General features: G+C 43.0%; 1 non-coding gene across 1 annotated transcript; it reads right to left on the bottom strand.

The window, feature by feature from the left end:
• Window positions 1–11,158: 11,158 nt before the first annotated feature.
• On the bottom strand, window positions 11,159–11,230 carry TRNAE-CUC (transfer RNA glutamic acid (anticodon CUC)). The gene has a single exon. It is a non-coding gene; the product is annotated as a tRNA-Glu (tRNA).
• Window positions 11,231–12,183: the final 953 nt, after the last annotated feature.

The following is a 12,183-nucleotide window of genomic DNA, read 5'->3' as shown; positions in this document are numbered from 1 at the left end:
TGTTCTGCTTCATTTCCTTTACCTTCTTGGCCAAACCTCTTCTCTTCCAAATAATTTTTTTTTTTTTTTTTTTTTTTTTTTTTTTTATGGGGTGGTGGGTGGGAGGGAGCGAGAAATGGACGGGGGAAGGGGAGATGGACCCAGGTCAGAAACAAAAAGTAGAAGGTAGCTGAAGAGAGAGGAATTATAACAAACCAAAGTCATAACATGACAGCAACGGAAGAAGGCTAAGGGCAAGGGCGAATAGAGAGGCGAAGGTCGAATGAAACTGAAACTGGTTTAAGAAGCGAGACTGACTGAAGAGGCGAAGGTTAGGTGAAAGAAATTAAAGAAGCGAGGTTGATGAAATTAAAGAAGCGAGGTTGATTAAAACAGACATATTACATAAGAGAAAAAGAGACAGGGCGAGCAGAAAATGAGAAGTACAATTTATAATTAAGATAGGAACGGATATAATAGACAGCGACAGGTAGACACAACTGAGATAAGCACGACATAGGAACACGAAAAAGAGATAAGGACGAGTAAAGGAAACAATGACGAGTAAGAAGAGTTAGTAAAAAGATGATTGTGAATGGAAGAGAAGAGAATAGGGGGAAGAATAAACACGGTAAGAAAGATTACGGCAAACAAAGACGATTGGAATACAGCGTCGAGTAAAAAGGGGACGTGGACGAGTATAAAAGAGAGGGACGAGTAAAAAACGACAGGAGCGAGTAAAAAAGAGACAGGACTATGTAAAAAGGCGACGTGGGCGAGTATAAATGAGAGGGGCGGATAAAAAAAGAGGTGGATGCGTAACGCAACAGCAACGGATAAAAAACAAGTAAAGAGATCTGGAGGAACAAAAAACGACACGAACGAGTGAGAATAACTTTGCAGCAACAGAACACAGGAGTCCCTAACACCGAACACTGTCTCTCTCTCTCTCTCTCTCTCTCTCTCTCTCTCTCTCTCTCTCTCACACACACACACACACACACACACACACACACACACACACACACACGATATTTCCTGGCGTCGGGGGAGAAATGGGTGATTCAGTGGACATTAGGTGGGCCAACATTGCTCTTTTACTACTTGTGTCGGGTCATGAGCGACGCGCATTTGAAGCATGAAAGCGCTCCTGCCCAAGTGGTGAAACAGAGATATACTTATTAGCCATTTAACCCCTCCTGCTTGAGAATCTTGGTCCCTGGACTATGATGACGTCTTGTTTTCATTTTTCTGTTCCTCTTTCTCTGTTGCTGTTTCCAGATGCTCTTAAGCCAGCAGTCGCGAACTAGATGGATAAGGTACGGCTATCATTTACTCTTCCTGGGTATTTTGCAGAGATGAATAAAATCGTGTGGAAACATTGTGAAAAAATGAAGTGTGTGTGTGTGGAGAGAGAGAGAGATAGAGAGAGAGTGACAGAGCGTAAGCCTGTCAACGTGTATGTGTGTGTGAGTGCGTGGATGTATGTCTGTGAGGGTGGCGCACTTTGATGAACTTTGACTGGCCCAGGCATCAAAGGGGCAACACTCCCAACCTACCGACGCCAATTTAACTTTTGATAATACACGGAAAGTGGCTTACTATAAACGTGCAAAGGAAATGGAGAGAGAGAGAAAAAAAAAGCCAGCTAAAGCGATGCCGAAATGGAAAATGGGAATCGAGGAAATTGGTTCTTTTGTGAGTGTGTAGGAAACAGTTGCACACAAACAACTGCGTCAAACTGGTCTCACTGCTGTGTGTGTGTGTGTGTGTGTTTTTTTAATTCGGAGTTTCACATGCATTTGAGCAGTTATTAAAAGAGGAACGTAATAGTGTTATGTGTTTTGTTTATCGTGATCGCATTTCTGTGTCGGGATCTCACGCATTTCCTAGCAGTTATAAAAATGGTAATTATTAGCGTTATGTGCTGTGGTTATTGAGTACGCATTTTTTTGGAAAGGTATCTTGTATCTAGTTTAGCAGTTAATTAAAAGAGTATGTATTAGTTCATTACGCTTTGTTAATAGGGTACATACAGTAACTTTGGTATCGAAATCCCACGTATTTTTGTAGATACTAAAATGGCAGGGATTAGCATTATTTGATTATCGTGTACGCGGCTTTAGCACCGGAGTCTCACACGTGTTTTAACAGGTAGTAAAAAATCAGGTATTAAAATGATAAGGTTAGGTATTATGTTTTGTTTATTGTATGCGCGATTTTCTTCACGAGTATCACATGTATCTTAACTTATGTGAAAAAGGTTATCAGTTGTATATCCGTAATTTAGGGGGACTGCATTAGTCTACGTATTTGGTACCAGGTCTCACATGTAATTTTCGATAACAAATACATATTTATTACCACCATTATAACTTGGGTCATAAAGTACCGCACGCATTTTGGTACCGGATTATGGCTTGTATCGTAGTAGATTAGAAAAGGATAGTATTTGCCTTATTTATATTGTGCGCTTTAATACATGTTAATACACATAGTATTAACATTAGGCCTGTATATGATATTTTTTGAAGAGCCCACACTTCTGATACCAGAATGTTATATGATGTTTAGTGGTTAATTAAGGGATGTGTGTTCACGGTCTTTATGTACTTTTTTAGCAGATAATTATTAAAAGGTTTAATAATAGCGATATGAAACTGTAACACTCTGTATGAGGCATACTGCAGGACCTGATCCTTCCGGAGGCAGAGTGACAACTAGATTTAATCCATCCCACGTTGCCGAAGTACAAATGGAGATAATTAGATTAGATGATGAATGAATGAATGTGAGACGTGCGAAAGCTGGTAAAATTTGTAGTGCTTGCGTTTTTGTCATTGTGTCATCGTTGTGAACAGTCAGGTTGCTGACATACGCATGCTTATGACAGAAAATTATGTCAGTATCGAAAATGAATGTTTGCCCAAACTTTGGTTCTGAGCCCTAGACTTCGGCAGTCAGAGCGAGACGAATACGCAACTACCCGAGCCGTCAGAGCTCCATTTGCTCTATATTGCGTATTAACACAAATACAGGTACATATGTATAAATTAAACAGTGTGAATTAATATATAAAGAAACTAAGGACTAACATTGCATACTATGTTTCTCATATAAGGTATGCATTTAGTACAAGAATCTTATATGTAATTCATTGGACCGAAAAAGGTTAGGCAGCAACGTTAAACATTTTGTCTGATGTACCCATTTAAACAGCAGACTCTCAGTTATAATAAAAGGATAGGTGTAAACATAATATTTATTTCGCTTCTTGTATACACAGCTTTGGACTAGAATCTCACATGAGTTCTAGCAGAAAAGGGCAGGTATTATTATATTTAATGTAGGAAAGGAATGTATAGTTATGTAAGATATAAATGGTCTCATATTGCACCGTGAGCTGTTTGTTTATAGCAGTAATCCTCTTTGTTCTCCCAGCCCCTCACTTTCAGTTATTACCTCCCTCCACCCTTTTTGCCTTCCCTTTCCTCCCTGTTTTCCTCCTCTACCCCCTTCTCCCTCTACCCTTCATCCTGTTTCTCCCTATGCTCCCCGTCTCTTACCCTTGCCATTGCCCTTCCTCTCTTTCTCTGCCATTCCTCCCACCCTCTCCCACTTCTTTCTCCACCTTCCCAATTTTGCCTTCCTAGTTTTCCTCTTCTGTTTCCTCTCCCTTGTTTTTCGCTCCAGTTCCTATGGTTTTGCGTCCTTTCCATAGCAGTGCTTCGTGACTATGTATCATATTCTAGAGTTGTATAAGTTACTGACACAGCTCAGCATTCAAGATGGAGAGTTGGCAGTTTTAGACCAAGTTAAGGTAAAAATAGTATAGTTGAAATTTCTATCTATATTAGAGACTTAATTTTCTCATGGTCCATGCATTGTCTAGTTTTTTCGTCCTTGTTCTCTTTCCCCTTCTCCTTCCCTTCTTCATTTTCTCTGCTAATTTTCTCTTCTCCGCCTTTCATTACCACCATTCTTTTTCATAGTCTTGGTTTTAAGTCTGTGCTCTGTTTATCCTCTCATTTTCTTCTTTACCATTCCCCTACATCTTCCGGTCTGGCCCAGTACCTACTCACCCCACATTCCAGTAAGTTCTTTTCGGTCGTCCTAACCTTTTACACGCGTTAAACTTGTCATGCTGTGTTCATCCTTTCCCATTTCCCCTTTTTCTTTTCCTTTTCCCTTTCCCATTTTGCCTTTTCCTTTCCTTAACCTCTCCTAGTCTGCCCTCTTTCCTGACCGCCTCATATTCCAGTTACCCTTTTCTAAGGATTCCTTTACCTCCAGAAACTTTTCTCCTGTATAATGTTCTCTCCATTCCTTTTCTTCTTTCCCACTTCTCTCTTCCTCTTCCTTGTTCAAATCTGTCTGCCTCCTGCTCCTCCCCGACTCATACCCCAGTCACCCATCTCAGCTGTCCTTAAATCTAAGAGTATATTAAGCGTGTTCTCCATTTATCCCATCGTTTTTCCCATTCTCCGTTTTCTTTCTCATGTTTCTTTCACTCTATTTTACTCTCCGCAGCATATCCCAGCCACTTTTTTTCCACAGTCACCTGTGCCTCCACACCTGCTTGAAGGTTGGGTTCCATGTATGCAATCATTTTCCTTCTCCTTTCCCCTCTTCCCTCATCCCTCATTCTTTCTCATGTCTTCTGGTCTGCCTCTTTTCCTCTCGGTTTCACATTCCAGTCACCTTTCCCAGTGCCTTTCCCTACCTCCAGGCGAATGTCATGCCTCTCACTCTTTCCTCATCCTTCTCCCCCCTCTTTTTTTTTTCCCACTCCCCTCTTCCTTTCCTCTTGCATCTTCTGGTCGGACATTTTCCCGTTGCCTTCACATTCCAGTTACACCTTTTCCAGAGCCTTCCTTGTCTCCAGGCGAATGTTAAGCCTCACATTTTCTCTTCCTTTCCCTTTCTTTTTTCCCTTTCCCTTCGTCCTTTCCTCTTGCCTCTTATGGTCTGACATTTTCCTGTTCGTCTCACATTCCAATCACACCTTTTCCACAACCTTTCCTACCTCCAGGCGCGTGTTAACGGACGATAACAGTGGGCAAAGACGCGGAGCATCATGGGTGTCGTAATGGGTTTCCAATGGGTTAACTCCGCGTCCCCTACCAAGGAAATGGCTCCATCTTGCCGTGGATGTGGAGTCGATTGTTTGAAGGCCACGATGCTTCACGGCTTGGAATGAGCGATAGGGCACCTCATTATCGTCATCGTCGTCTTCCTCGTTATCGCCTTCATCGTCATTGCCATCGTCGTCGTAACTCTATTCCCGCTGTTATAAATGTGGTGTCTAGGTTCCAGAGACAGGAACAAGGGAACACAGAAGCAAGAGAAACTATCATCAGAGTACCCAGTGAAATGAACTCTCTATCCTTTCACTTATTGAGACTTTCAGTGTGTGGTATCTCAGTGACAGTGTTGATAATGAATACCTTAGAGTTGTTCCCAAGCTGGTGGAATAGGATGAAATACTGTGCTGAGTCTGTGAAGTTAGGCGAAGAACTTCAATAGGTAATTCTTTGACTCTTTTTTTACCACTCTGTATTTAATTAACCCATTCACAGTTATAAATCCTTCCAAAGTTTTTTAAAATGGTATAGAGACAGCACGAATTAATAATCGAAAGGTTAATGGGTAGGGTGAAGTATAGTACGTTGCATAGTTGTATTTAAAATTGTTACAGAGATTTGCTAGATTGGTTGGATGAGATGAAGAATGGCGCAGTGATTAACCGCTTCAGTACCAGAAATTTTCCTTATGCTGCATGTAATCGTCTGGCGGTAACGTAACTTAACTGAAATGGGACTTATTATTGAAGGAGTTAATGTAGATTGTTTATACTCTGATCCCTTCTTGTCGCTACAGGTTTGCCTTAAACACTTCAGTCTTCTGGTATTAGCTTTTTGAAGTATAAAGGGGATTATATCCAGCTTAGAAGAGTTTTTGAAGGGTAGGGGATATAATGCCCTTCATAAGCTCTAATCTTATGTATGGTTCTCCAAAGCTCAATAAAATCATGGCAATAGCAAGGGTAAAAAAGAATTAAAAGACTTCATCGAACTGTAGACATTAAGCTGAATAAAATAGTTTTCTTGTAGCAATAGTATGGTGTAATAGACTGTCTGTTAATAAAAGGATTATAATCGTGAAGAATATTGATAAGTTGGCAGCCAGTATAGGGAAGGAGGTGTTAAAATTCTGTGAGAAATGAATTATTGGATGAGCTGATATGAAGCGTGAAAAAGCTGGTAGGCGTGCGGATAGGTGAATGTTTCTGTGGATAGTTAAATAATGCTGAGAGAGGTTGAGAGTATTTTTCAGTTCTGTGGGTGCCAGTAGATGCTTAGATATAACAGATGCATGCAGATTGTGTAAACGGTGTAAGCACTCGAGTAGGGGATGCCGTGTGGAGGAGTGGCTGTGTCGCGTTGGGGTAGGTGCGTCCTTTTTGTGGTTGTTGGGTGGGTTCGTTGCTCTGAGTGATTGCCGGTGATGGACGAGGCATTGTTAGCGCTGAGTTGTGTGGCTGTGTTACGCTTTGCTTCATGCCTTCCTCCCCTCGTTTCAGAGCCATGCAGGATCCAACTGGCGTATATATGGGTATAATACTTGATCTGCCTTGCGATCAAAATTCAAAAATAACTGAATAACCGAAAAACTATTAGAGAAGCATTCTATCTCTTTATTTTCCCATCACCTCCTCTTTCACCTGGCATGTTCGACCACCCCTTCAACCTGATTTTTGCTCTCTCGCTGCAGTTACCAGAAGAGGAACATAGGAAGAGAGGATAGCTGCAGTAGGTAGTTTGCCCATGCCAGGCAGCTCCTAAAAGAGTAACTGAACTACTAGAATGAGATAAGGATAGCCAAAAAAAAAAAAAAAAAACTCTCCCTCACCCTCCAAACCCTACAGCTAACGACGGCAGGAAAAAGTCAGAAGGAACACCACGCAGTATTTAAAAAAAAAAAAAAAAAAAAAAAAAAAAAAAAAAAAAAAAATGGCTTGGACATTTTCTAGGATAGTGTGAAAGGAGAAAAGGAGACTATCAGTTTTAACATGAAAAGGAAAAAGAATGAATTAGTACTGGTTGTTAGATTATTTTTAATACCCACCCCATACTTGCCATATGCTTGTCTTGCCTATGCTTGAAACTCTCAGTGGAAGGGGCAGCAACTACATCACCAGGCAACTTATGCCTTTCGTCTACCACTCTATTGCCAAACCAATTTATACGTATTTCCTTACTAACACGGAATTTATCTAGTTTGAAACCATTACTTGCCGTTCTATCCTCAATGCTCACATTAAGTACCTTGATAATATCTCCCTTATTTATTCCCTTCATCCACTTAAACACCTCAGTTGAGTCTCCCCTTACTCTACGCCTCTCAAGTGAGTGCAGATTTAGTACTTTTAGTCTGTCTTCATATAACAGGTTCCGAACATCATGTATCATGTTTGTCATTCTTCTCTGTACGCGTCTAAGGAATTGTTTGAATTCATCACAGAAGAGCCTCATTGTAGTGAAGGCGTTAATGCGGGCTATATCTTACCCCCAGTTCGAGAAACCTCTCTTTAAATGGAGTAAGATCTTGTGGCTGTAGAAAGAATAAACGGAAAAAGACATTCTCAGGCTAAAAGGGTTGGGCGAGAAACTCCCAGGAGGGCGGGTAATGTTATGTTTTTTCGATAGTCCCTCTCGCTCCCCGCCCCCACACCACCCAACACACCATCACACCACCCAGTACACCACCAAACCGCCCAGTACACCACCCAACACACCACGACACCACCCAGTACACCACCACACTACCCAATACACCACCACACCACCCTACACACCACCACACCACCCTACTCACCACCACTGTCTGTTTAGGGCTGGTATTGTACGTGATGTTGGAGATTTCGTGATACCTCTTTTCAAGCGACTTATTCTGGGCATCACACTTCAGTAGCCTCTTTCCTATAACTGAATCAAACTAAGTCGATATTAAAGCGATATAAAGAACATGAATGAGAAGGTTAGGGTGTAAAATGAAAGGTAAATGGCGAAGGAGGAGGTATTACGAAATCTACCAAGCCACTTAGCATACATAACACATCTTCCTAGGCAATTTACTCAGCATATAAAACCCAAACATTCCCTTTTTATGTTATTTATATCGTCCATGGTGTTTGTTGGTGTCAGTGAGGGGACGGCAGAGGAGAAAGTTTACACGTGAGGCGCCAGATGAATAGAGTAAGACTGTCAGACGCCATTACCGGGGCCAAAACAAACCTTAAGCCAGCTCGAGGTAGGAGCAGAAAGCCTTGGTTCGGATCGGCAGCTCGCGACGGCCAAGATATGTATATTTGGCAAACTTGTCGCCTGTTCAACCCCGCTGAGGCTGAGATCAAAGTCCCCAGCCTCCTCTCCCCCCCTCAGCCTCCCGTCCCCAGCCTCCTCCCCCACCCTGCTACCCGTCCCGAGCCTCCTCCCCCACCCTGCTACCCGTCCCGAGCCTCCTCCCCCACCCTGCCTCGCGTCCCCAACTTCGTCCCCCACCCTGCCACCCGTCGCCAGCCTCCTCCCCCACTCTGCCTCCCGTCCCCACCCTGCCTCCCCACGGTGCCCCTGTTTGCATATGAATTTTGCCTTTGTAACAGCGATAACTCTACCTAACTTTTTTGGATCTTTTTGTGGTGGGACGGAACTTTTGCCGCTGAGTCAACAAACGTCAAAGACGAAGGGTCCCTCTCGGTCAGGGGTGCTGAAAACTGGGAATTTTTACAGTGGGAAATTGGGAGGGGGAGTGTGAATATAGCAGACACGTTTTTTGCCCGTCCTTCCGGCTTTTTTTTTTTTTTTTTTTTAATCTGTTTAAATATTTTGTTGTTGAAAAATCGTGTTATTCGTGTTGGCAGTCATTTGTCCTTCATTTTATATTCATTTTAATGGGATGATAAATATGTACATTCCTATACCTTCTAGTCTGCTGTAATTGCTGTGGTATTAGTATTCAGTTACATATAAATTTATCATAATCTCCCCCGTTACTGGTTGTTCATACCTTTAAAAGTGAGTGAGAGAGAGAGAGAGAGAGAGAGAGAGAGCGCTAAGCGAGATCTCGTCTCCCATTATTTTCTCCTTGGGAATGGAAGTCTAATTAGAATGTTATGAAAATCTGCCAACTTTCAAGACACACCAGGTCAAAGCAATTTCTTGAGGGTGCCGACGGTGCGAATTCTAGCGAGCTATTGTCTGCGAGAGTCAGCGAGGCGGGAAAGAAATAGAGAACGAGTCTTGTCCTGCTTTATTAGGAAGATGGAGGGCGGGCGACGGCGGGAGAAAAGCAGGATGTGAGGAAATGGGTGCTGGAAGTTGTGGCAGGGGCAGGCGGAAGGGAAGGGAAGGGACGTGGTGAGAGACGACGGAGGAAGGGAAAGGAAGGGAAGGGGAATGGTGAGAGACGACGGAGGAGGGGAAGGAAAGGGACGTGGTGAGACGACGGAGGAGGGGAAGGAAAGGGACGTGGTGAGACGACGGAGGAAGGGAATGAAGGGAAGGGACGTGGTGAGAGACGACGCAGGAAGGAAATAAAGGGGAGATACGTTATGAGAGACGACAGAAGGGAAGGGGAGGGACGTTGTGAAAGACAACGGAGGAGAGGAAAGGAAAGGAAAGGAAAGGAAAGGGAGTTGTGAGAGACGACGGAGGAAGGGAAGAGGGAAGGTAGGAAGGGTGACAAGGTAAGAGGGTAAAGGGTAGCTTGGAAATGTAACAGTGATAGGACGACAGTAGGAAGGAAAAGGGGTGTAAGAAACTATTGTGGTAAGTGAATGAGAGGGCAAAATTATCGGAAGGGATATGGTAAGGTATGATCTCAGAGGGTTAGGTCAATATACCTCATGCAGTATGGAGTGCTAGCAGATATATGAAGGTCAAGAGGGAAGAGTTTCAGTAATAATAACACAAATTGCACGTAGGCTAGACAGATGACAGGAAATCGCTAAGTTTTTATAAGTATATGGAAGGAAACGTTTTTAAGAGTGGTGTGAGGAAACGTTTTTAGAAGAGGTGTGTAGGGGAAAATAATGATAGCTATGTGAGTGGGCTGGTTTAAGAGACAGGAGCGACAACATCAAGAGTGAGAGCCCTGTGGATTGAACAGGAGACCTTCCCGGCGGGAGCTCCGGTGATGATGCTGGAGAATGAAAAAGCAGGATTGGAGGCCAATATTGTGGGGTTATCGATTATTGGAGGTGAACTCGTGAGGACGGTATAACCGATGATCCTGCCTGGCCAGGAGTGGCCGAGTTGTGGATTAATATTGTTTTGACACAAGTTCCACTGGCCGCCTGATATAGCGGCTAGGAGAGTAGTTACCTCCGCCAAGGAGGTTATGTTTTACCGCGCGTTTGTTTGTCAGTCTGTCTGTCTGTCTGTCTGTTAGCAGGATTACCCAAAATGTTATGAACAGATTTTGGTGAAATTTTGTGGATTGGTGGGCCATGAGCCATGGAATAATGGATTAAATTTTGGATTGGATCCGGATTCGGATCCGGAGTATCCCGCACAATATCTCGGAAAGTTCTCAAAGTTCCATGAAATGTTGTGGAAAGGTGCGCCTTTGAGCAAGGAAGGACTGGTTAAATTTGGGAGCCCGGATCCTATATCCACGGATCCGGGTCCGGAATATCCCGTACGATATTTCTCAATAGTTATATTTTGTGGAAAGATGGGCCATGGACTTTTACAGAATTGATTAAATCTGGGGGCGAATTCGAATCCGGATCCAGAGCCTATATATATCCACGGATCCGGATCAGGATCCTTTTTAATGGCAATGGCATTGGTAGAGGTATGCGTTCTCTGAGCGCTATCTAGTTATCACTGTTATACACTGAAATAGAAGAGTGAAAATTAAGGACATACCGAAAACACACACACACACACACACGTACGTGTGTGTGTGTGTGTGCGTGCATGCTTGTGTGTAAAGAGGGAGATGCGGGAAAGGTGAAGATGAGGGAGGGTGCGAAGGGTCGGGGAGCTGATGGGAGGGGGAGAGAAGAGGAGATGACAGAGTTAAGAGGTCGATGAGTAACCCGTAGCTGTAAATAAGAAGTTATTCACCTAGCATCTGATCCAAGATAGGTATTAAACAGAAATAAAACGTTTTCCCGTGCCGGGAATCGAACCCGGGCCTCGCGGGTGAGAGCCGCGTATCCTAGCCACTAGACTACACGGGAGATGGGAGGTGATTCTTGTGTTTGGTTTAAATTCACATATACGCTAAATTATTGTATATGACACCCAGGCCACGAATATGGTACATCATATGCGAAATGCCAGTAGGTTAGCACAAACACACCACGGACACAGGCTTTGATCTGCTCTCGATCGTATCAGATTTTTTAGTCTTCTGTAGATTGTGGTTGTCGGTTGGGAATATTGAAGGAAATAATTCGATTACCAAAGTTACGTGTGGTTTCCTACTGGCGTCGGCACTGTGATGTTAATGGCTTTTATCACCCTCGCCGTCTTCATGAAAGTTTCGTGGAAGAATTAGCATACTTGACTCATTCCGTTCTCTCTCTCTCTCTCTCTCTCTCTCTCTCTCTCTCTGTCCGTCGATCTTCATTCTTGTTTTTCTCTCCTTAAACTTTCTGATACTTTTCTTCCTCACACTTTCTTGTAATTTTCCCTCTTTCCATTTTCTGATATTTCCCTCCCCCCTACTTTGATAATTATCCTTCCTCACTGACATTTTTATCTTTTACAGTTATCTATAATTTCCCTTTGTTCACTCTGATATGTCTTCAGTCCACTTGCTGATATTTTCCCCTCTATTTTACCCCGCGTTGGTTTGCCTGAATGTTTGTCTGTCTGTTAGCAGGATTACTAAAAGTTATTAACGGATTTCAATGAAATTTCATGGAAGAATGGATCATGGGTCAATAAAGAAACGTTCAAATTTTGGGCGGAATCCGGATCCGGCTGTACAATATCTTTTCAGAAGTTCTCAGTGAATTTCAGTGAAATTTTGTGGAAAGGTGCGCCATGGACCAAGAAAGAGTTAACTAAATTTTGGAGTGGATCCGGATCCGGATTCGAATCCTATATCCAGGGATCCGGATCCAGGATTACTTAGAAAGTTATGAACAGATTTTGATGAAATTTTGTGTTAGGGTGAACCATGGGC

This window comes from Coenobita brevimanus, chromosome 66, assembly GCF_032717465.1.
Source record: "Coenobita brevimanus isolate Jiangsu-jjx chromosome 66, ASM3271746v2, whole genome shotgun sequence".
NCBI classification, from domain to species: Eukaryota; Metazoa; Arthropoda; class Malacostraca; order Decapoda; family Coenobitidae; genus Coenobita; species Coenobita brevimanus.
The sequence above is the reverse complement of the archived record's forward strand: the minus strand, read 5'-3'. Positions and strand labels throughout refer to the sequence as shown.